The following is a 25,708-nucleotide window of genomic DNA, read 5'->3' as shown; positions in this document are numbered from 1 at the left end:
GGGTTCATTGTTCTTGATAGCTGTATAGTATTCCATTGTGTATATATACCACAGCTTTCTCAGCCACTCATCTGTTGTTGGCACCTGGGTTGCTTCCAGGTTTTAGCTATTATGAATTGTGCTGCTATGAACATAGGAGTACACACCTCTTTTTGGTTGGGTGTTATGGAGTCCTTGAGGTATAATCCCAAGAGAGGAATTACTGGATCATATGGAAGGTCCATGTCTAGCCTTGTGAGAGTTTTCCAGACTGCTCTCCACAGAGCTTGGACCAATTTACATTCCCACCAGCAATGCAAAAGAGTTCCTCTGTCCCCACATCCTCTCCAGCATTTGTTGCTGCTGTCCTTTTTGATGTATGCCATTCTTACAGGAGTGAGGTGGTATCTTAGTGTTGTCTTAATTTGCATTTCTCTGACAATCAGTGACCTAGAGCAGTTTTTCATGTTTGTCAGCCTTTTGGATCTCCTCTGAGGTGAATGTTTTGTTCATATCCTCTGCCCATTTTTGGATGGGGTCATTTGCTTTTTTGGTACTCCTTTTTCTTTTAATATTTTATTTATTCACTTTTAATGAGTGAGAGATACAGAGAGAAAGAAACCAGAGATGTGTTCAGCTTTGGCTTATGGTACTGGGGATTGAACCTGGGACCTCTGAGCCTCAGGTATTGAAGTCTTTTGCAGAATCATTATTGCTGCCTCCTCGACCTGGGTCTCTCTCTTGCACTCCATTTAGAATCAGATCCATAATTCTAATTAGATCATAATCCATAGTTTCAAAGAAAATTTGAGAATTAAGGGTTACTTATATGATATGCAGCTATAAAAAGGAACATTGACTTAATTGATCTCATTTTGACTGAGTTTAGATTAAGGAAAGAAAGTCTGCAACTTATTATGAAGCAGTAGTTTTCTTTTCTTAATTTTTCATTAGTAACTTAATATTGATTTACAAGATTGTAAGAAAATAGAGTATAATTCCATACAGTTCGCACCACCAGATCTGTATCCCATCCTTTCCATTGGTAACTTCCCTATTGTTTACCCTTCAGGGAGTATGGTCCAAAATTCTTTTTGGGGTGCAGAAGGTGGAAGTTATGACTTATGTAATTGTTTCTCCACTGGACATGGGCCTTGGCAGGTTGATCCATACTCTCAGCCTATTTCTATTTTTTTCTGATGGGGCAAGGCTCTGGAAGGTGAGGTTTCTGGAAGCATTGGTGCTGTCATCTGCCCTGGGAAAGTAAGATGGAATCATAATAGCATCTGCCACTTGGTGGTTGAAATGCACTAAGATGAAGAGCAGTATGATTTATTTAACAAACAGGAACCATAAAGAAAGGAATAGAGCAGATCAAAGTAGAGACTTTAGGGTGGAAGGAAGCTAGGAAGTCTATTTTAGGAAGGCTCCCTGGAATCTCTGTCTTAGTAATCTTTGTTTGACCTTGATAGCTAACGTGGGGATGGAATAGAAATATTATCTAAGAAGATGGTGTCAAAGTGGAGAGTAGGAAGAAGGAAGAAGGATTAGGACAGAGTTGCTCACAAACTTGAAGAAAATTTATCAATGCTGTTAACTGTTTACCACAATGATTTAACCTGGGGCCCATCTCTACTGATATTTAGCAACTGAGCTCACAGCCCATAGTAATAACTGGGGACATTCTAGGCTGCATTTACTTCAGAATCAATATTCCTCAAGTGGCAGAGTAGCCTGATTCAGCCTCCCTTAGGATAGTGGTGCAGCCCTTCTCATTGCTATTCATAGTAAGTGTATAGTCCTGGAGAAGCCTACAAAAGGGCTTATAATGATCTCAATGGGTGTGACTGGTAATGGGAGAAAGAGGGATCTCTATTAGAGGTCTATGTCCATAACCCAAGGACTCCCTGTCTAAGGTCCTGAGTGATAGGGTGGCCTGATAGTGACCAAAAAGACCATCATTAAGTGAGCCAGTCTCTTGCCCTCCTCCAACTTTTGTAGTCCCAAAGCAGTAGTTTTTAAAAGTGTATGCTATTGGCTCCAGGATAGACAGATATATCTGCAGACAAGAATTAAGGATTCAAAAATAAATCCATACAATTATGGAAAATTGACATTTTAAAACTTTTTTGTTTGCTGAAATGGAACCATTGCACACTGTACAAACCATATTTACCAATAGAATACATAAGTGAAAAATTATACCGCTGTACAGCACACCCCAAATAATTGTAAGAGGAGAAACATAAATAATTAGGTCACGATGGGAAAAACAAAGGTTTTTATACCTCTAACCAGGTCCTCAGCCATAGCAAATACTCCAAACCATGACATCGTTTGTAATTGGAGGTCAACACCCTATAGGAATCAGTTGGCGCCTTCCAGGTTCTGTAAGTGCCAACACTTTGTGGAATGTAGCGACAGCCTCCTCCATTATAAGTTTTGTGGAGGGGTTGTTTGCCCTGGCAGCCCTTGAAGTTGCAAGGCCTGGTGTCCTTGGAAGGCCTTGGCTTGGGGCCCCAGCCCTGGCTCGGCAGGCTGAAAGGTCTTCATGGTGGGAGGAGGGTGGTGGGTGCAGGAGCTGTGGGGGGCAGTGACTCCGAGGGAGCAGACTAAGTCAGAGGGAAAGGAAACACAATTTTTCAATCTTATCTTTCCACGAGGAATGCCCTCCTGGCCAGTGTTGGCATGGCCACAGTGAGGACCATGGTCCCATTCCTACCTTCAGGCACCTCAGGGAAAAACTAACGACAGCCTCATGGATGTCAACTGTGCCGCCTCCCCTGGCCTGTCAGAAGTCACCTCAGACAAAAGGGGTGTGTGGCCTCCCCAACCATTCTGTTTCCGTGGACGTGAACTGTCATGTCACCTCTTGTTTCCCAGAAAAAAAAAAAGGAAATCAACATCCAAACTCATCTCTTGTCAAAATGGAGTTTGGCTGCAAAGGAAGAAATGACTCTAACTCTAGGATCCAGAGGTAAAGCCACCTTCAAACCTGCTGAGAAGGGAGTCGGGCTGTAGCACAGCGGGTTAAGCGCAGGTGGCGCAAAGCACAAGGACCAGCATAAGGATCCTGGTTCGAACCCCGGCTCCCCACCTGCAGGGGAGTCGCTTCACAGGTGGTGAAGCAGGTCTGCAGGTGTCTTTCTCTCCTCCTCTCTGTCTTCCCCTCCTCTCTCCATTTCTCTCTGTCCTATCCAACAACAACAACAACAATAATAACTACAACAATAAAACAACAAGGGCACAAAAGGGAATAAATAAATAAAATAAATATTTAAAAAATTCTATAAAAAAAAACCTGCTGAGAAGTAATAGAGGACAGTTCTTGACAGAAGTGCCTGCCTGAGGGGCTAAGTGATAAGGATTTTCTTCTTCTCCTTCTCCTTCTCCTTCTCCTTCTCCTCCTTCTTCTTCTAAATATTTATTTATTCCCTTATGTTGCCCTTGTTGTTTTATTGTTGTTGTTGTCATTGTTGGATAGGACAGAGAGAAATAGAAAGAGGAGGGGGAACCAGAGAGGGGGAGATAAAGATAGACACCTGCAGACCTGCTTCACTGCTTGTGAAGTGAACCCCCCTGCAGGTGGGGAGCTGGGGGCTCAAACTGTGATCCTTATGCCAGTCCTTGCACTTTGTGCCATGTGCGCCTGATTATTATTTTTAAGACAAACTTTTTTATGTCACTTCAACATTAACTCCCCCCCAGAGTTTCTTTTTCCTTATTTCAGGACACATTTTTTGCATGAAGTATTTGAAATTCAGGAACATTTCAATTCTTCTTGAAGTTCAGGAAATAGATTGGCTCCCTTTTGGGGTGGGAGAAGCAAAAAGCAAAAAATTGAAAAATAAAGAGAGCAAAAGCCTCATCCTCAGAAACTCTTAGAAAGTGGAATTCAGCAGATACTCCCCATGGTGGTCAGGAGAAAGATCCATGACAAAGGTGATACCTGAATATGTATGAGTTAGCAAAAATAAAATGAAACAAAACTAGCAAAACTCCTGGTCTCATGCCCCTCCCCCTCCTCCAACAACTCAAAGGGAGTTGGAACTCCAATGCAGTAAAGAAAGTATAGGAGGGGGTGGGGCTGTAGTGCAGTGGGTTAAGCACACATGGCAAGAAACTCGAGGACGGGCATAAGGATCTTGGTTCAAACCCCCGGCTCCCCACCTACAGGGGGTTTGCTTCACAAGTGGTGAAGCAGGTCTGCAGGTGTCTTTCTCTCCCCATCTCTGTCTTCCCCTCCTTTCTCCATTTCTCTCTGTCCTATCTGGCAACAACAATATCAACAATAACAACAATAATAACCACAACAATGATAAAAACAACAAGGGCAACAAAAAAGGAAAATAAATAAATAGAAGGTTTAGGAAAAGGTTTAAGGTCTGAGTCCATATAGGACTTAAGAGCAAATCAGGCCTTAGAACCAAACAGGCAGTTTGTCCAAGTAAGATGGGAGATGGAATAAGAGAAAATAGTTGCAAATAACTTATTTGATGTGTTTAGTGTCCAAAATATGTAAAGAACTCTTACACTGCAACAACAAAAGGGAAATCCAATTCAAAAAGGGATTTGAATTGACATTTCTCCAAAGGAGATATAATATCATCAGTAACCCACTTTCTGCATCCTATAGAAATCTTTGGTCCATACTTCCAGAAGAATAAAGAATAGGGAAACTTCTAGTTGAGGGGATGGGATATGGAACTCTGGTGGTGAGAACTGTTCGAAATTATGCTCATCTTATCCCACATCTTGTCAATCATTATTAAATCACTAGCAAAAAAGAGAAGTTGAAAAATAAGAAAACACAAAGCAGAACTTGGACTAGGTTTGGTGTAGTGCACCAAAGTAAAAGACTCTGAGTTAGAGAGAGGGCTCAGGTCCTGAACATGATGGCAGAGGAGGACTTAGAGGGGGTTGAACTGTTATATGGAAAACAGAAATGAAACACATGTACCAACTAATGTATTTTACTGTTGACTGTAATCCATTAATCCCCCCAATAGAGAAAAAAATTAAAAGAATGGTCAATAAGCACACAAAATGAGTCTCTACACAATTATCATTATAGAAATACAAATCAAACTCCCAAAGAGAGAGCCCTTCATAGCAGTAATAATGGCTATTAAGGAAAAAAATGTGAGGTGCTAGTGAGAATTTGAAGGCACTGGAAGGAACTTTTATCCATTCTGGTGGAAATTAAAGTGGTTCAGCCACTGCAGAAAACAGTGTGATGGTGATTTCCAAAAACCAAAACAACAAAAAACAAACAAATATAGAATTACTACATAAGCCAAAAATTCTGCTTTTGGATCTACACCCTAAAGAATTGAAACAAGGGCCCAGGAGGTGGCTCAGCAGGAAGTATGCTGCCTCCTAAACTTGAGGCACTATATGTTGGTATGCTTCTAATTCTGCTTCTAAAAACCCCTTCTCTTTCATTGGTTTAATCCCCCCTACTTAACACTGTATTCTATTTACATAACCACTGTTAATGAAGCACTGCCCTGACTGCAGGGCATTGGTTTAATCCCCACTGGTTCATGATGTCTTTTTGCTCCATCCCCTCTCATAGTACACCCTGATTTGCACCAGTCACTTTTCGCTCCACCCTCTCTACATCACATCCAATTTACACCCTACTTGGCAAGTATATATATAAGGACAGGATTGTGATTATAGTTTTAGTTTAGTTTAGTTTGGCTTAGATTGTGCAGCGTTCCGCATGAATAAAGAGATACTGCGTACAGCTCAGACATGAGTCCCTGGTTGTCCGTCTCCCACCCGTGAAGCTAGCCTGGCATAATGGCACCCTGAAACAGGGACAGGAATCTCGGATCCACACACATGCAGCAGACCAAAGAAGACCAGATAAGATGCCTTTCTTCTTATAAAGAGGTTTCCCAAAGCCTCTACTGTTTCATCATGAGACAGTTTCTCTGTCTCTGGAACATTTTGCTCTGGGCCACACTTTGGTTCCCTAACCAGGAACTTTGGTTTCTTATGACCGTGATCATAGAGCTTGGAAATGCATGGAGATTTCTCCTTGGACTTTCTGGATTCCCTCTCCCATGTTTCCCGAGGAGAAGGACTACATTTTGCTCTGAGCCACAATTTGGTTCTTTATGACCGTGATTGTAGAGCTTGGGATATGCACAGAGACTTCACCTGGGACTTTCTGGACTTCTTCTCACATGTTTCCTGCTGAGAAGGACTATTCTAATTTGAGTAGCATTCTCCAGTACCCTGGCAGTCCCCAAGAATGGAGATATGTGGTTAGTTCTACTCTCCTGATTAGATTCTTCCTTCGATGGGAAGATGCTTTTAAAAACAGATGCCTGCAATCCTGCAGGAACAGTTAGAAACACCCTAAATGGAATTTTGAGGAGCTTTTTGGACTAGGACGCCCTCCGGGGACTCATGATGCTACATGGTGAGATCTGGATAATCTGGTTCAAGTTGCGTTTCGTAAGAGAGTGATTTGAATGACTAAATTTTTGTATGACATTGACTTAAAAAAAATGCTGGATGCAGCCATGATTTCTAGAGACATCCACAAATAATACAAAAAATTGTTTTTTCCTCCTTTGATTTTTTTTTTTTACATCTTGGCATAAATCCAAAAAATTGTTTTTTCCTCCTTTGATTTTTTTTTTTTACATCTTGGCATAAATCCCAAAAATTGTTTTTTCCTCCTTTGATTTTTTTTTTTTTACATCTTGGCATAAATCTGAAACATTTAATCCTGAAAACTGTATGAGTTATGGGCGGGTCAGATAGTGCAATGATTATGTTAATGATTCTCATGCCTGAGGCTTCTAACTGTGGTTCTTCTGTTTACCTTTCCACATTTTATTGAGTTTAAACTGTTTAAACAACCTTAAAATCATACTAGAAAGGACTTCCAATTATAATGGAGTTATCAATTATAGTAAACTTTTAATCTGCTACAAGTTTTGTTTGACAAGTAAGTGAATTATAGCTGTCAAGTCTTCACATGAAAAAGCATCTGTTCAAGTGAAAACCCTGGAAATCTATCTTGGACCCCTGACCTCTGACATCACCCACAATTACAGCCATCCCCCCGAAACCCATAATGTGACCTGACATGACCTGAAGAAACAGATTCACAGACTCCAAAGCTCACTCTCTACAGAAAAGCGGAATTCCGGTGACTGACATTCCCCATCGAGACAGATGTGCAGCGTTTCATCCCCTTGCATTTCTTCCGTGGTCATCTACTTTGGACTGACACTTCCATCGGACTTACTGGTACACCTCTTGGACACTTTACACAACTTTACAGCAGTTTCCCTTTATGCTGCTGGGTTTCTCAAAGACTGACTGCAGCCAGCTGCCTTGGGACTCTATAGGCCACATCCCCTCACCTGCACGCCCTGCTCCCTAGAGGCAGGAAACCTCCCCTCATTACTAGGTCCTGCCCCCAGAGGCAGTAAATGCCCTTTGAGGCAGGAAACTCCCCTAGAGGCAAGAGATGCCCACAGAGGCAGGAAACGCCCTTTGAGTAAATAGATGCCCCCAGAGGCAAGAAATGCCCTTTTGCCTGCTAGGCACTGCCCTTTGAGGCAGGAAATGTCCCCCTTAGGACTCCCCTTGGCATCACACTGATTCTTGTTGCTCTCTTATTTTGTTCCTCCATGTCTTGTGCCAGTTCTTTTGAAAATGCCTGTACGATATAGGTTTCTGTTCACCCCACACTCCTGATACTATGGCCATTAGTTAAAAAGAAAGGGGGAATTGTTGGTATGCTTCAAATTCTGCTTCTAAAACCCCTTCTATTTCATTGGTTTAATCCCCCCTACTTAACACTGTATTCTATTTACATAACCACTGTTAACGAAGCACTGCCCTGCCTGCAGGGCATTGGTTTAATCCCTACTGGTTCATGATGTCTTTATGCTCCACCCCCTCTCATAGTACACCCTGATTTGCACCAGTCACTTTTCGCTCCACCCTCTTTACATCACATCCTGTTTACACCCTACTTGGCAAGTATATATATAAGGACAGGATTGTGATTATAGTTTTAGTTTAGTTTAGTTTAGCTTGGCATAGATTGTGCAGCATTCTGCATGAATAAAGAGATACTGCATACAGCTCAGCCATGAGTCCCTGGTCATCCATCTCCCGTCCATGAAGCTAGCCCGGCAACTGTGTTTGATTCTGGCATTGCATAAAAGAGATATGAATCTGTCTGTTGATGGGCATTTATTTAGGCTGCTACCACCCTTTGGCTACTATGAATAATGCAGCTATAAACATAGGGGTACATATAGCCCTTTGAATTCGTGTTTCATTGAAATGTGACAACCTTTAAACACATTTTATTTATACAAGCTATATATAGAGAGGACCAGAGCATCACTCTGGTACATGGGATGCCCGGGTTAAACTCCAGACTTTAATCTTCCAAGTTCAGTGCTCCTGGCCCCCAAATGTGACATTTTTTCTTTGATCTCTTTAGTTCAGGGTGTTTGGCTTCATCTGTGTTATTGTGTGTATCAGTACTCCATTCCATTTTATGACCATAAATGATAAGTGCACCACAATCTGCTTAGCCATCATCTGTTGATAAACACTTGGGCTGTTTCTTTTCCATACTGTGGACAGTGCTGCTATGAGCACTTAGGTGCAAGTATTTGAACACTTGTTTTTGATTCTGAAAAGGAAAAAAAACAGAAGCATGCAAACTGTTTCTAAGGTTTGTGAGAACCATAGTGGTTATCTTTGGGAGGTGGGAGGGTAGGCATACAGAACTCTGGTGGTGTGTGCATGTAACCTACTATTAATTACAAATAAAATACAAATAAATACATTAATTACAAATTAAATACAAATAAATACATTAATTACAAATAAATATATTTTAAAAACCTGTCACACCTTATATACCTACATATATCTTTCTTTCTTTGTGGCTAAGGGATAATAAGAGGGAGTAATAGAGATTAGAACATTTCTCAGCTCTGTCTTATATGTACAATGCTTGGAATTGAAACTGGTATTTTGGGCATGTAAACATGGTGCTCTGCCACTGAGCTGTTTCTCTGGTCCTGATAACATTTGTATGAAATATTCAAAATAGGCAATTCTTTAAAGATAGAACATAAACTTGTGGTTGCAAGGGTCAGAAATAGGAAATAACTTCAAAGTTACCTTTGTGGTGATGAAAATACTTTGCAGCTAGGGCCAGGGAGACAGCTCAGCCTGTAAGAGTGCAGAATTTGTATGCCTGAGGCTACAGGGGCCACAGTTTCAATCCCCAACACCATCTTATATTAGAGTTAGACAGTGCTTTGGCCCTCTCTTATTCTCCTGGTCTCTCATAGTAAATGCATGAATGTAAAGATAAATATATTTTAAAAGGAGCTGTTTTGCAAATAGATAGAGTGGTAGTTGTATAAATCTGTGAACACCAGTGAATTGTTCACTTTAAAATATTTAACTTTATGTTATGTGAATTTTACCTCAATAATTTTTTTATACTGAGATTAAAGTGAGACAGTAGTCAATTCCACAGTGGGGGAGTCTAGGCAGGCATGATGAGTAGGAGTAGGGCAGAAAGTCCAGTTCAGATCTGAGCTCAAGTTAACTAGGAACATCTCCAGAGAACTGGAGTGAGGAAAATGTCCCTCACCCTGAGTCTGGACAAGGCTCTGTAGTGGGTCTATAGTGAGAAGTCAGCCTCACAGTTCTTTGGGTTCTCTGGAGTTAATACAGTTGCCAGGAGATTTCACAGGGCTCCCTCTAGCTTCTCCTCCACCTGCCTCTCTGACTAGAGAGGCCTGGCTTGGCTCCAGAGAGCTCACAGCACACTTCCCCCTCTTGCAGTCCGAGCAGACGGCCTGGCCAGGATCTGGCACAACTTCTCTAGACTCCAAGGGGCAGGACCAGCTCTAGAGTGGGGCTCCCTGGCTGTGCAGGCACTGTAAAACTATTCTTTCTTTCCAGATTTCAGGATTGTGATCTGAAAAAGACCTGTGACTGTCTCTAGGAGCTCAGGTAAGCCAGAGGGGTCTGTGAACTCTGGGGCTGCATGAGGGTGATAGACCAGTTCTAACACATCTGAAGGATATGGGACTTTCATGTGTCTTAGACCCACAGAAAGGTATGTGGCTATTCTTTTGGGACCTGAGCTCCAGGTACTTAAGGGAGTCATGTTTGCTTAACTTCTCCTTGGTCTTCAGAGCTCTGCATGAATGTCTGCTCCCCCAAGAAGCCTTTAAAGCCTTTAAGTGTCCATTCTTTGTGTCCTCTGAATACCTAGCCTTCCTACGCAGGAATTCCCATATCAGATCATAGATGCATAATAATCTCTTGGATCTCCTCATGCACTAGACTCTGGATGCTCTTGAGTTTAGATACTTCTCTCCAGGAATTCCTTTATCTCTGTAACAAAACTTTAGGTGTCTTGGGTACTTGTTATTGACTTGTGGTAAGAAGGTAAGTCTTTTCCCTCACTTTGCCAGGCAAGTGCCTATTCACACTCACATGAACACACAATCTCTAGAAAAGTTCAGTCTGCTCTTTCAAACACAGGTCCCTGTCATAAAATCTAAACTGTATTGAACTGAGTGCTCATGGGCCAAAATGTTGACCTCAAACTAACTATTTAAAACCAGGGCTGTATATCAAGCATGGTCTTTTTTCCCAAACCTTTAGGCTGTTCACAGCTCAATTTCTCTCCCCCTCCCCCCCACCAATGTGGATCTCCTCTTGATTGACCAGATCTCTCACTTTGATTCTCATTCTCATTCTGGTCTGTTTTGCTTTTCCTCTTTTCCCAAACTGGGGTGACTCGATTGGTCAGGATGCCTCAGGTCCTCATCAGGATGGCATTCCCCTCTTCACATTGCTGTTGTTCAAAACAAAAGGGAGATTTAAAGTCTGGGAAGGAGGGGAGGGAGAAGACCCTACTTTCTGGATAGAAACTTTCTTTTTCTTTCTGTCTCTCTACAATCATCCCAAAGCATTTTAACAACAATTCACTTATATAGCAAGATTTAATCTCTTGTCTGCAGACTGTGGTGATCTACGTACGATTCAGATCTCCCTCTTAACATAATTTTAAAACTGTATTATGCTGTAAGAGTGTCGGTCTCTTTCCCGACCTTGATGATGACATTTCAAAACCCTCTTCTTTTGGTTTGGCCTTGAGAGCTCTATTTTCACTTCTCATTTCCTCTGACTGCAACAATTAGCAGTGGAGGTGAGTTAATCTCAGTGCAGGTAGACACAGATCAGATCTTAAAAAAAGTTTGGTTTGGGGGCACCCACACCATTGACAGATGAAGGATGTCACTGTGATATGCTCCCACAGGGGTGAAGAAGATATAGTCCCAAGGCCCAAAAACAGTCAGAGAAGCTGCCCAGAATGTGGTGTAATAAGTGCATATGGGGAGTGCATGATGCTTTGAGAGCACAGACAATGGAAACCTAACCTTGTACGTGAAGGAGTACCTTCTGGATGAGGTGATGTCTGAGTTGAGCCATGAAGAGAAAATAAGTCTCCAGAATTGTATTGGTCTGCACTCTGATGCCTGGAATTATCTCTTGCTTTTCACATTCTGGAGCAAAATGTCCCCCATGCTTTATTCAGGAAAATTGGGTCTAATGACCTTGACTCTAAAGTATTAATAGGACTGCTACGCTTGTGGATATTATTCCAAGATTCTGGGCAGATGCAGAGATATCACAAGGGACCTGAATGTCCCTTCAGAAAGCTCTGGTATTCACAGATGTTACAATTCCTGATTTCTGTCCAGGAGAGTCTTAGATGAAGATTGGTTCCAGTTTGGGACACTGTGATGGTTTCTGTCTTCAGCACCTTTTGCTTTATGACAAAATACAGTCTTATATATTTCCCAAAGGTGGAGAAGTCCAGGCAACATGCTACTTCAAGCACCTCCATCTGAAGACTCTAGAATGATTTTTGCTTTTTCTAAGTTCATATAGGCTTAGAAAGGCTAGGTGAGACTTTTCTGCAGGGCTTTAGGCACTTGGTCATATGGAACAGAAGGAAAGAGGAGAAAGCCAGGCTTATGCAGTGCTAGTATGAAGGGATGAGCTAGCAGTAGGATTCCCTTGATGAGTCTGATCTTGCTATTTGGCCACAATGGCAGAATTCCTTTATTCTTCATATCTTATTATTATTACTATTGAGTGATAGGTGGGCTAGAGGATGATAATTTGCAAAACAGAATTATTTTCACTATACTGCATTGTATTATATATCATTGCATTGTGTTGCATTCTATTATAGAGGCAGCATATCTTTTTTTCAGTTTTATTAGTGATTTAATATTGCTTTACAAAACTACAAATCTGCACAGTTCCTACCATCAGAGTTCTTTATATTCATTCCCTCCACTGTAAGCTATGGCAGTTCTCTTAAGGTTGCAGATATGGGTTAACTATTATTTCGACAATTATCTGTCTATATTTGTATATGCTTTCTCATTTTTTCCTGTGGTCCCATCTTCTCTTCCTTTCCGAGTCATAATACACCTATCACTGCATCCAAATGTCCCTCTCTTTTTTTTTCTCCTTTCTTTCCAGGTTGTGATGGAGTTGGAGTTCAGAGCCCTCTGGTAATCTTCCCCCTATCATTTCTTCCCCACTGGGAGTATGGACCAAAATTATTTTTGGGGTGCTGAAGGTGGGAGTTCTGGCTTCTGTAATTGCTTCTATGCTGGACAGGGACATTAGCAGGTCGATCCATACTCCCAGGAGGTGGCATTTCTTTTATATTTCAGAGTAATGCTGCTTCACTTTGGTCCTGGGTTTTAGCTTTTCCTTTGAGTACAACTGCATGCAGGATAAAGAGATACCTACTATTCATTTCTATCCAAACACATACAACAAAACACTAATATTTTGGGTACATTTATAGAAAGAACCCCACTATCTTGTTCTCAGGGTGGGAGGGGAATTGCATGAGCCTTTACCCCTTCTTCACAAACTATCCTGATGTACTGGGGCTGAGGATAGCTTGCAGTAACAAACAGTGAAGCAGGGACTCAGTAAGACATGAGGGCAACAAAAGGGAAAATAAATAAATAAATATAAAAAAACAAACAAAAAAAGAAATGAGATATCTCCCATTCCCAGTCAGTTTAGACACAAAAATGCCAAGTCCTTCCATGATTTCCCCTCTATGCTTATTTTCCTCTCTAGTCTCACAATGTTCTTCCTCATTCTGAGCTGTCCTTGGCTTCATAGAGTTCTCCAAATCTCTGGAAGAAATGGCAGCTGACTCCAAATCCTTCCTTATTTCTGAAAATGTGCTAGTCCTCATATTTGAGAAAGCAGGTGAGGGAGAGTGTAGTCTTGGCCAAGGACAACCTGCCCTGTGGCCCAGCTGGTGCTCCAGGTGTGCCCTCTGCAGAATGGGGCCTCCTTGGGGAGGAGAGCATGCAAGGTTCAGTGACTACTGGATAGTAGTATATCTCCTAAGATGACCTCTCCATGATTTCTGCTAGGCTTTGATGAGAGTGTATATTAGTTGTATGGAAATTATAGAGGACTTATGCCCAGAGGAATCATCAATCCAATCCAATCTGCATGGACTGTGAGAGGTAGCCAGACCAGAGTGAACCACTGGAGGAGGAGTGTTAGGAGGGGGAGTGAATATTATGGCCAGCTCACCTCCCTTTCCCCAGGCACTCTCCTGCATGGCCCTCCTCTTAGCCAGAGGGGATGGCTTGGTGGTCGCTCTTATCCTCCATGGGACTGCCCTCTATAAAGTGCTGGAATTTTCCTAGTGTCTTTTCTTCCCTGTGAACCTGCCTCCCTAGTGGCTTTCTGTGTTTGTAGCCAGGATACCCAGCTGTGGTCCTCACTTTGCTAGTTCCACCTGGCCATTGCTGTGTCTACACACACAGGCTTGTCTGATTTGTTTTCTTAGAAGCTGTTGTTGGTTTTGGCATCTCCTTCAGCTATGTGATAAGGGAGGAAGCTGGACCCTTGAGCTTCTGGTAGATGGTCTTGTCAAGTGACAGCAATGTGATTTAAGGGAACAACATGGCTGTGGACAATATGTGTTCTCTCGAGCACCCTGCTGGGGCTGCTCTGCTCCAGGAACTAGATGGTACGGCCAGCTATGCTGGTGCCCAAGGCCAGGTACATGGCTGTTTTATTTGTGAGCAGCTCCTGACTTCCAGAAAATCCACCTGGGGCTGCTACCCTGCTGGCCCCTGACCTGAGTTACCCAACATCAGTCTGGGATTCTGATAATGGCCCAGGCTTTTATTCTTCCCATGCCCAATTCTTACTCTGAGTGCATCACATCCTCTCACAAGGTGTTCTGTGGTGCAGTGGTCTAGGGAGTAGGTTAGAGAAAAAGAAGGAGTAGATAGCATAATGGTTATGCAAACAAACTCTCATTCCTGAGGCTCCAAGACCCCAGGTTCTATCTCCTATATTATCATAAGCCAGAGCTAAATAGTGCTCTTGGGGTAGGGAGGGAGGGAGGGAGGGAGGGAGAGAGAGAGAGAGAGAGAGAGAGAGAGAGAGAGAGAGAGAGAGATTGGGAGAGAGATGGGGTGGGTGGTGGTTAACCTGGTAGAGCATACACATCACCATGTTCCAGTATCTGGGTTGAAGCTCCTGATCCCCACCTGCAGGGGGGGAAGCATCACAAGTGGTGGAGCACTGCTACAGGTGGCTTCCCCTTCTTCCTTCCTTCCTTCCTTCCTTCCTTCCTTCCTTCCTTCCTTTCTTCCTTCCTATTTTTCTTTATTTTTTTAAATTTTTACTTATTTATTTATTTATTCTCTTTTGTTGCCATTATTGATTTATTGTTGTAGTTATTATTGTCATTGTTATTGATGTCATCATTGTTGGATAGGACAGAGAGAAATGTTGAGAGTAGGGGAAGACAGAGAGGGGGAGAGAAAGACAGACACCTGCAGACCTGCTTCACTGCTTATGCAGGTGGGGAGCCAGGGGTCTAACCGGGATCCTTATGCCGGTGCCTGTACTATGAATCCAGTACTCCAGTGATCATATTTTTCTTTCATTTATTTGATAGGGAGAGAGAAATGGAGAGGAAAGGGTAATGGAAAGGGAGGGACACCTCTAGAGACACCTCTAGAGAGAGTGAGACACCTTTAGCACTGCTTCACTACTAGTAAAGCCTTCCCCTTGCAAGTAGGGAACAGGGATTTGAACTCGGGTCATTGTACATGGTAACACGTATTCTACTCGGTGTGTGACCTCCTGGCCCATCATATCCTTTGTTTCTGCTTCTTGGTTGGATTATCATCTGTTCATGTGGGTAAAGACACAGTAAAATGACTTGAGACAATTTGTCTAAGTAAAAAAATAAACAAGATTAAAAAATCTTGTGTGCTGAGGCAACTATTTTTATTAGTGATTTACAAAATTATAAAATAAAAGGGGTACAATTGTACACCATTCATACCACCAGAGTTCTGTGTCTCCATTTCTTCCATCAGAAACTGTAGTGGTTCTCCCAAGGTTACAGATATGCATTGACTATTAATTCTATAACCTGTTTCTCTCTCTCTCTCGTCCATTTTTTTCCTATGACTCTGCTTTATCTTCCTTTTTAAGTCATAGCTACACCTGTTACTACTTCCAAATCTCCTTCCCTTTTTCCTTCTCCCTCTGGGTCCTGGTGAAATTGGGTTTCAGAGTCCTGTGGGAATATGGACCAAAATAATTTTTGGGGTGCAGAAGGTAGAGGTCTGGCTTCTGTAATTGCTTTTCTACAGGACTTGGACATTGGCAGGTCAGTCCCTACCCCTGGCCTGTTTCTATTGCCTTAATGGGATAGGAGTCTGGAGAGGTAAGGTTTTAAGACACATTAGTGATGTTGTATACCCTGAGAAGCCAGGATGGAATCATAGTAGCATCTATAACTTGGTGTCTGATAGGCAGAACAAAATGTTTAATAAGTAGGAACCAGAAAGTAGAAATAGAGCAGATGAGAATGGGGATTTTAGAGTGGTAAGAAGTGAGGAAGTCGGGGGTCGGGCGGTGGCGCAATGGGTTAAGCGCATGTGGCGCAAAGTGCAGGGACCGGCGTAAGGATCCCGGTTCGAGCCCCCGGCTCCCCACCTGCAGGGGAGTCGCTTCACAGGTGGTGAAGCAGGTCTGCAGGTGTCTGTCTTTCTCTCCCCTTCTCGGTCTTCCCCTCCTCTCTCCATTTCTCTCTGTCCTATCCAACAACGAATTGCGTCAGCAAGGGCAATAGTAATAACCACAATGAAGCTACAACAAGGGCAACAAAAGGGGGGAAAAATGGCCTCCAGGAGCGGTGGATTCATGGTGCAGGCACCGAGCCCAGCAATAACCCTGGAGGTGGAAAAAACAAACAAAACAAACAAACAAAAACAAACAAACAAACAAAAAGAAGTGAGGAAGTCTATTTTAGGTATGTTCCTAGGGGACCATGAATTTAGTGATTTTTGTCTGAGCAACATGGAGGTGGGTATTGTCTGTGACGATGTATTCAAAGTTGAGAATAGAACTAGAAAGTTAAATTAACCAGAGCAGCTCCTAAACTTAAATAAAAATATAAATACAATTAACCATTCACTCTCAGTCTGACCCAAGGCCCATATCTATTCCTATTTAGCACAAGAGCCTATATAACCTCTGAGTCCCTGTCAGTCTGAGCTTTCAGTCCATGGTCACAGTCACACTCATTTCAGGACCAGTCTTCCTTGAGTGGCAGAGTAGAATGACCCAGACTCCCTTTGGAGCGTGGGGAAGTCCTTACCATTGCTGCTCTACAATGAGGGCGAGGTCATGGAGAGGCTCTTGAAAGGACAAATGATAGCATTCCTGATGGAAGTGACCAATGACAGTGGAGAAAGTGGCCTTTATATGTATAGGCCCATTATATCTACAAGGGAATCCTAGGATTCCCCAACGTGGGCCACAGGTGATGGGGTGGCCTAGTAGCGACTAAAAAGGCCATTATTAAATGAGGCAGATGAGATAGCTATTTACTAATTGAGCAGATAGTTCCTGGACTACAGATTGTTGACATTTTATTAGAACTTCACAGGTGTGGTTTTCTTTCTTTGTTTTTCTTCTTTATCTTCTTTTTCTCCTCCTCTTCCTCCTCCTCCTCCTCCTTCTCCTTTTCCCAGATTTTGTATTTTACACCAGGGAATAAAGCCAATTTACCTGGTTGCTAATATAGACATATATTCTATGGTTCCTTTTAGCCAGAACTTGTGGGACTGCCCTGTTCCCTGCACTAAAAAAAGGGAGCTGAAGTTTCTGTTCTAATGGGAGATGGACCAATGGGAGGAAAATGGCTACAGAGTGTAGTGATTGCTATAAGGCAGGTGGGCACTCCTCTCTGAGGAAACAGAAGGTCCCAGTCAGTGGTTCTACAGAATATGTAACATCTGAGCAGTAAGACAGTAAGAAAGGGAAATCTCAGCTGAGGAGCAGATATGTTGAGGTTCAGAGGTGTGCAAAGCTGGTCTCCTCTGAGAGTTTCAAGTAGTTTAATGCTTCCACAGCTGATGTGCATCAGGAAGCCCTAGAAGGAGATTGGAAGGAGATGGGAGAGGACACCAGGTGGATTGGTGATAGCAACTTGCAGAGAGTTTTTTAGGCAGAGGAAGAATTTTTTAAAAATTTCTTTATTGGGGGATTAATGTTTTATAGTCGACAGTAAATACAAGGGTTTGTACATGCATAACATTTCTCAGTTTTCAACATAACAATACAACTCCCACTAGGTCCTCTGCCATCCTGTTAGATGAAGAATTTTTATCATAAAGACCACTGAGTACCAAATGTATTATTGTGGAAAGATAAATCCAATTGTCAACTGTCAATTCTACTGAAGTTTCCTTCGTTGCTCACAGGTTCATACACATGATGCCTTAGCTGTTCTAAACAGATGAAATATTTTCTATAAAGGAGTCTCTCACATCATCAGACAGCTTTCTCTCTCTCTCTCTCTCATCTGTCTGTCTCTCTCTCCCTCCCTCTCTCCCAAAAGCCATACATGTGCCCCCTGGTTAGCTCTCCAGGTGAACATGAACCAAGTTCTGCTCTTGATAGATGTGGATTTTCCTTCCATTCCACACACTTGCTGGATCCTTGGTGCCTATTCTGTCTGTGAGGACCATCAACACCTTCTGCCCAGATCCCAGCTTTGCTTCAGGTGCCTTCTCTTCCCATAGTCAGTCCTGTCATGGGCATTTACATCCATCCTTCCTTCCTTCCTTCCTTCCTTCCTTCCTTCCTTCCTTCCTTCCTCCCTCCCTCCATTCCTTTCTCCCTTCCTTCCTTCCTTCCTTCCTTCCTTCTTTTCCCTCTCTCTTTCTTCTCTTCTTTTCTTTTTGTAGAGACACAACTTCATACATGTGCAACATCACTGCCCTGGACCATTTTTTCATTCAGATAGAGACAAAGAGAGATGCCAGAGCACTGGAGTTTCCTCTGGTGTTATAGAAATTCCTGTGTGCTACCAGAATTTGAATTTTCTTGCTAGAATAATAAGGCCCACACCTTATACTATGAGTTATAATTACTGTCCAGCATTGCATTTCTTGTTTTCCCTCTTTCTCCTTTGCAATTGTGTGATTTCTCTTTCTGTATCTCAGTTGCATGAGAGCTTGGCTGCTTTTCCATTCTTTGCCACTGTGCCTTCAGCACCTAGCAGGATTCAAAAGCATCATTAACAATTTCTCGTAGGAGAGCAGATAGATGAAAGGGCTCTCCCTCTCCAAGGCCAGCACTCACTCTGCCCTCCCAAGATGTCTTCCTGAATTGCCCCTTCAGACTGTTGTTTTGAAGTCAGTCACTCTAAAATTAGAGTAGAAATATGTCTTCTTTTTGATATCTGCAAAATTTGGCACTAACGGATGACAAATATGTAATGTGAGTATATGCCAGTGGGCTCCAAGGATGATCTTCAGACTTTACTCTCATCAGTTCTTTTGATCTGCAAATGTTAAACCATTTATATTCCCAAATGTGTGATATATGCCAGGATGGTCATATTACTGTCTTGTGGAGATCAGAATGCTTCAATTTGGACTCTCCAAGAAAAATGCTTGTCCAGTCAGGAAAACAAAAGCTCACTAGATCTTTCAGACAGATGGCATTTAACACAGAGGATTAGTTACACAGGAACTGGAAAGCTGAAATCACCCAAGAATTAATCACTACAAGAATAGCTACAGTCCCTAGGGCTTGAGAGAAAAAAAGGGAAAAAATAGTTTCACCTGGACTTTGGGGGGATAGAGGGAGCCTTGGGAGATTGTGACTGAGGGAGGTACTCACACAGCGGAGCTGCCCATGGGGTGGAGATGGAGTGTAGAACAACTGGTGTTCTGACCATCACGGTGCCCACTACTCCTGCTGAGTAATTTTACAAGGGTGGGGGAAGTTGGTATTGAACCTCAAAGTCTGAGAAGGACAGTACTTTCATCTTTCTGGCCTTCCTGGCTCCCTCAAGACCTTTTTTTGCTGAACCAATTGGAAGCTATTGTTGGTATGATTCTAATTCTGCTTCTAAAAACCCCTTCTGTTTCATTTGGTTTAATCCCCCCTGCTTAACACTGTATTCTATTTACATAACCACTGTTAACTAAGCACCGGCATGCCTGCAGTCTATTTACATAAACCACTGTTAACTAAGCACCAACCTCCCTCCAGGGCATTGGTGGTTCAGTGGTAGAATTCTCGCCTGCTCTGCCCCCTCTCCTTGTCACACCCTGTATTTCACCAATCTCTTTTCGCTCCACCCTCTCTACATCACATCCTGTTTACACCCTACTTGGCAAGTATATATAAGGACAGGATTGTGATTAGTTTAGTTTAGTTTAGTTTGGCTTAGATTGTGTTGCATTCCGCATGAATAAAGACTGAAATGTGTACCACCCAGCCATGAGTCCCTGGTCATCTGTCTCCTGTCAGTGAAGCTCAGCCTAGCATAATGGCATCTGAAACAGGGACCAGCACCGACATGGGACCTAACCCACCCATCCCCCAGATAAGTAAACTTGGCTACCCATGCGCCATGGGTTGCCTTTCTATATATGAAGAGGTTTGCCAAAGCCTCTACTGTTTCATCATGAGACAGTTTCTCTGTCTCTGGAACATTTTGCTCTGGGCCACACTTTGGTTCGTTCCCTGACTGGGAACTTTGGTTTCTTGTGACTGTGATCATAGAGCTTGGTAGATGCATGGAGATTTCTCCTTGGACTTTCTGGACTCCCTCTCCCATGTTTCCTGAGGAGGACTACATTTTTGCTCCAGGCCACACTTTGGTTTCTTATGACTGTGATCATAGAGCTTGGGAGATGCATGAAAATTTTTCCTTGGACTTTCTGGACTTCATCTCACATGTTTCCTGTGGAGAAGGACTACTCTAACTTGAAGAGCATTCTCCAGTACCCTGGCAGTTCCCAAGAATGGAAACACGTGGTTAGTTCTACTCTCCTGATTTGATTCTTTCTTCGATGGGAAGACATTTTTAAAAATGGGTGCCTGCAGCAATCCAGCAGGAACCATCAGAAGCATCCTAAATGGAATTTCGAGGAGCTTTTTGGACTAGGATACCCTTCAGGGACTTATGATGCTACATGGTGAGATCTGGATAATCTGGTTCAAGGTGAAAGAAGCAAAAGCTGCCTATAACTTTTCTCTGGATTACCCCTTGTTGTTCTCTCTGAATATCTTAAGTTTGCTGTCTGCTTTCAGTTGCGTTTCATAAGAGAGTGATTTGAATGACTGAATTTTTGTATGACATTGACTTAAAAAAATGCTGGATGCAGCCATGATTTCTAGAGACATCCAGAAACAATCCAAAAAATTGTTTTTTCCTCTTTTGATATTTTTTATGTCTTGGTATTAATGTGAAAGATTTAATCCTGAAAACTGTATGAGTTATGGGTGGGACAGATAGTGCAATGATTATGTTAATGATTCTCATGCCTGAGGCTTCTAACCGTGGTTCTTCTGTTTACCTTTCCACATTTTATTGAGTTTAAACTGTTTTAACAACCTTGAAATCATACTAGAAAGGACTTCCAATTACAATAGAGTTATCAATTATAGTAAACATTTTGTCTGATAAGTAAGTGAATTACAGCTGTCAAGTCTTCACATGAAAAAGCATCTGCTCAAATGAAATCCCGGAAATCCATTTGGACCCCTGTTCTCTGATGTTGCCCACAAGATGTCATGACTACAATGCACCCCCAGAAACCAATGATGTGACCTGGCACGACCTGAAGAAACAGATTCACAGACTCCAAAGCTCACTCTCTACAGAGAAGCGGAATTCTGGTGGCTGACATTCCCCATTGAGACAGACATGCAGCGTTTCATCCCTTGGCATTTCTTCTGTGGTCATCTGCTTTCGACTGACACTTCCATTGGACTTACTGGTACACCTCTTGGACACTTTACGCAACTTTACAGCAGTTTCCCTTTATGCTGCTGGGTTTCTCAAAGACTGACCGCAACAGTGCATGGACTTTGCAGCCAGAGCCTTGGGGTCTATAGGCTATGCTCCCTCGCCTTAGGCCCTGCTTCCAGAGACAGGAAACCTTCCCTCCTTACTAGGTCCTGCCCCCAGAGGCAGGAAATGCCCTTTGAGGCAGGAAACTCCCTCAGAGGCAGGAGATGTCCACAGAGGCAGGAAACGCCCTTTGAGGCAATAGACGCCCCCAGAGGCAAGAAATGCCCTTTTGCCTGCTAGGCACTGCCCTTTGAAGCAGGAAACGCCCCCCTCTCCTATTTTGTTCCTCCATGTCTTGTGCCAGTTCTTTTGAAAATGCCTGTACGATATAGGTTTCTGTTACCCCACACTCTTGATACTATGGCCATTAGTTAAAAAGAAAGGGGGAATTGTTGGTATGCTTCTAATTCTGCTTCTAAAAACCCCTTCTGTTTCATTCGGTTTAATCCCCCCTGCTTAACACTGTATTCTATTTACATAAACCACTGTTAACTAAGCACCACCTTCCCTCCAGGGCATTGGTGGTTCAGTGGTAGAATTCTCGCCTGCTCCGCCCCCTCTCCTTGTCACACCATGTATTTCACCAATCTCTTTTTGCTCCACCCTCTTTTTCCTCACATCCTGTTTACACCCTACTTGGCAAGTATATATAAGGACAGGATTGTGATCAGTTTAGTTTAGTTTAGTTTGTGCTGCGTTCTGCATGAATAAAGAGATACTGCATACAGCTCAGCCATGAGTCCCTGGTCGTCTGTTTCCCGCCCGCGAAGCTAGTCTGGCAGCTATTGCTCAGAGGTTCTCAGGGGGAGAAGTAGTATGGAGAACCCAGACCAGTGTGGTGGAGTGTCTGAGCTGAAGTGTCTCAGTGAATAACCAGATTCACAAAAGCAGGCCAATTGAATGTTCCATGAAGTGTTCCTGCCTCCTGGGCTACGTTTCCATAATCGCATTCTATGGGAGCCTGGCAAAACAGAACATGAGTGGAATGGATAGGGTAGCCACCTTGGTTGCCAATTAATGGGGGATAAGGATAACCATCCTTTGGGCCAGAGAAGAACAACATAGGAGCTTAGACAAGAAAATGAAGGTGCCTTTTCCTTCAGGGATATTCTGTTTGGACTTTGAAGGTTTGGGAATGACAGGAGGACATTTCCTGGTAGTAGGCATCATGCATGACTTCCCCTACCATGGCTGTGTAGAGTTAAACCAACTCTTCCCTCTGCAAGGGGAGCCTGGCTTCCTGAAGTCTCTGGGTTCAGAGTCCTCTGTGGAAATGTGGAGATATTTGAGGAGATACTTTAGTTTGGCCTTGTGGGACCTGGATCCTCTCCAGGAATCTGACCAGGGTGCCACTGGGTGAACTGCCTGCTAACCCCCCCAGCAAGGGGCATGGAAGCCTCTGCCTCTCAACCTTGTAAGCATTGTCCTCATTCCAATCTTAAAAAATAAATGTGGGCCTTGACTTGATCAAAGAAAATTGAGAAAGAGACCCCAGGGGATGAGGAGACAGTAGCAAGAATAGGGCTTAGGATTCTCCTTCAAGCAGGTCCAGTAGCTTTACTGGGGAACCTCTTTGCCATGACAGCCTCTACTGACCCCAGAGTCTACCCTTTTCTACAGATGCTATGAGGTGCCCAAGGGCTTCAGGGCTGTGGGGCTGTGGGGGCATGTTTTTTTTTTTTTAAAGGGGACATGTTTCATATCAGGCAACTGTCTCCCACTCCCACCTCAGCTCAGTTTTTCATTCACCTTGTTCACTTCCTTTTCTTTTTTGAACTTTGTTTTTTATTTGATAAGACAGAGAGGAAGTAAGAAGGAGTGGAGAAATAGAGAGGGAGAGAGGAGGAGAGAGATTGGAAGCACTGTATCACCACTTGTGAAGCTTTTCCCTTGTGAGTGGGGACAAGGGGCTTGAACCTTGGTCCTCGTGCTTGGTGATGTGTGCACTCAACTAAGTGCACCACCACCTGACCCCTTCCTTTGTTCACTTTCTTTTAAAGATTTATTTATTTATTTATTTATTGCAGAGCTGGGGGGTAGATGGCATAATGGTCATTCAAAGAAACTCTCACGCCTGAGGCTTCAAAGTCACAGGTTCAATCCCCACCACCACCTTAAGCCAAAGCTGATCAGTGCTCTAAGTTTAAAAAATAAACTATTGCAGAGCTAGTGCCTTTTTCATTCAGATAGACTGAGAGAGACCAAGAGAGGGAAGAGACTGAGGCAGAGGCTTCACAGCACCAGAGTTTCCTCCTATGCCACCTCCCATGTGCTATTGACGCTTGAACCTGGACAAGGCACATCTATCGCAAGGCACAGTACCTTCCCAGTGAGCCCTCATTTTCTGTCAATCAAGAGAAGATGCCATGTGAAAATCTTCCTTGGAAGATGGAGGACAATAGATCACATTAAGTGTAAGATTACAGCAGTTTCTGTGCTGGTGGGTTTCTGTTATCTGTGGGCATGAGATTCTGGGTCCTGAGGACAGGAGGAAGAGGCAGAACACAGCCAAGTGTTGGGGAGTAGGAGAGAGGTCATATTTGACAAGATTCTAAAGAATCTTTAGAGTCTCATCAGACTCTAAAGGGTGAGAGAAACCCCCACCCCTTACCAATGCTGAGGTCCTTGGAGATGAGCCAACACATAATTTCTCAAAATTATCAGGACGTGCTCTCTGCTGTGCCATCCCCATTGCTCAAGAAGATCTGGTTAAAATTTGGTGTTTAGATAATGGAACATGCTTTATAAAATCCCACATGTCATCCTCCCTGCTGCCCTTTCCTGTTAAGAACATTGCTGGCTTTGTTCAATGCTTTCATTTTATAAATGAGGAAATTCAACTCTGGAGAGTTCGTTTGTGCTCATGGCAGAGTTGGGTGGAATCAGAGATTCAGCACCATTATCAAGCCCTGTTTCCTCTTGGACACACTTGTCTCAGCATTTACCCTAACGTGGGGACCCTGAGCCTGATGAGCCCCAGCAGGCAGAAAATAGTTCTACCGTGTTAGGTGAGGTATTGTCAAAAGAAGCATTATAGGGAAAGCAAATCCACTGTGTAAACACTGATCTGAAGCATGGGCAAGACACCCCACAGAGAAGGCAGAGCAAGCTGTGAGACCAAAGGGCTGCTGTGGAGAACGTCCTTGTGCCCAGGCAGACAGGCATCAGACTGACTGCATGTAAAACGTCTTCCTGTCTGGGTGTCTGGAACAAGGGCATGTATGTGCATGGTTGGTATCAGAATATGTGGACAGGTATGCGTGCAGAGACAGACTGTAGACACGAGCAGGGGGGCATATATATGGACAGATAGGTGAACAGTAGCAGACATGTGTATTATGTGCAGATATGTTTATGCATGTGAGTAGATATGTGTGTGAAGAACAGGTGTTTATACCTCCTCATCATGTACATGAGAAGCCATGTGTGTACATGGGTTAAGCAGGTGTATGCTGGACAGATATGTACACATGACAAAATGTGTGTACACATGGGCACATGCATGTGTGAGGGCTGACAGGTAGGGCAAATATGAGCACATACATGTGTATGTGGACAGGCATGCATGTGCATGTGTATGTATGTGTGTGCTGATGAATACGGGTGTCTGCAGCTTGTCATTTGACCCAGGCCCTGCATATCCAGTCCTCTAGGCAAGTGCCCCTGATATTTTGTGACTCAAAGATCCCAACTTTTCTCCCTGGACTGGGAGACAGAGTGCCCTCCCTTGGGTGGGCAGCGCTAGACCCGTGGTCCTGCAGTCCTGATTTAGACCCCTAGCACCCCCAGCTAATAGTCCCATCTTCAGAGCTCCATATCCTTACTGAAGGGAAAGGTCTGCAGAAAGCTTTCCAGCAGCCCTAGCAGCGGCTGGAGCAGCAGCAGCAGCAGCAGCAGCAGCAGCAGCAGCACTAGCACCCTCCAAATCGAGACTCTAGCCCTTTAAATCTGCTCAGTTACCAAAAAAGAAGAGGCATCAGACCCTGTTAATTAAAGCTCGCCCTGGTCCATCATTCTGAGGAGCTGCAGTGCTCTGCTCCTTCCCGATGGCTAAGAGATTCTCCTGAACTCCCAGCCATGGATCTTGGAGCATTTTCCCTGAGCTCAGCAGGAGGTATGATCCTTGTGGATGGCACTCTGGGGCTTGTGTGGCTCAAAATCAATAATATCATTGACTGCATGGACGCTGCCTGGCCACCCCTTTCCTTTCCCTCTTCCTTTCTGCCTCCTTTGCTAATC

The 25,708-nt window shown here is 43.4% G+C and overlaps 1 protein-coding gene across 2 annotated transcripts in view; it reads left to right on the top strand.

The window, feature by feature from the left end:
• Positions 1-9,900: 9,900 nt before the first annotated feature.
• CALN1 (calneuron 1) overlaps positions 9,901-25,708 on the top strand; it is a 692,151-nt gene continuing 676,343 nt past the window's right edge. The window contains exon 1 of one of the 2 annotated variants that reach the window (XM_007523654.3): positions 9,901-10,005. The gene's annotated coding sequence lies outside the window, so the exon portion shown is untranslated. Of the gene's footprint in view, positions 10,006-25,490; positions 25,584-25,708 lie in introns of those variants that run through there. The other variant, XM_007523655.3, reaches the window with a different exon arrangement.

The sequence above is a fragment of the Erinaceus europaeus genome, chromosome 15 (genome assembly GCF_950295315.1).
Source record: "Erinaceus europaeus chromosome 15, mEriEur2.1, whole genome shotgun sequence".
NCBI classification, from domain to species: Eukaryota; Metazoa; Chordata; class Mammalia; order Eulipotyphla; family Erinaceidae; genus Erinaceus; species Erinaceus europaeus.
Note: the sequence above shows the minus strand (reverse complement) of the source record. Positions and strands in the feature narration are given on the sequence as shown.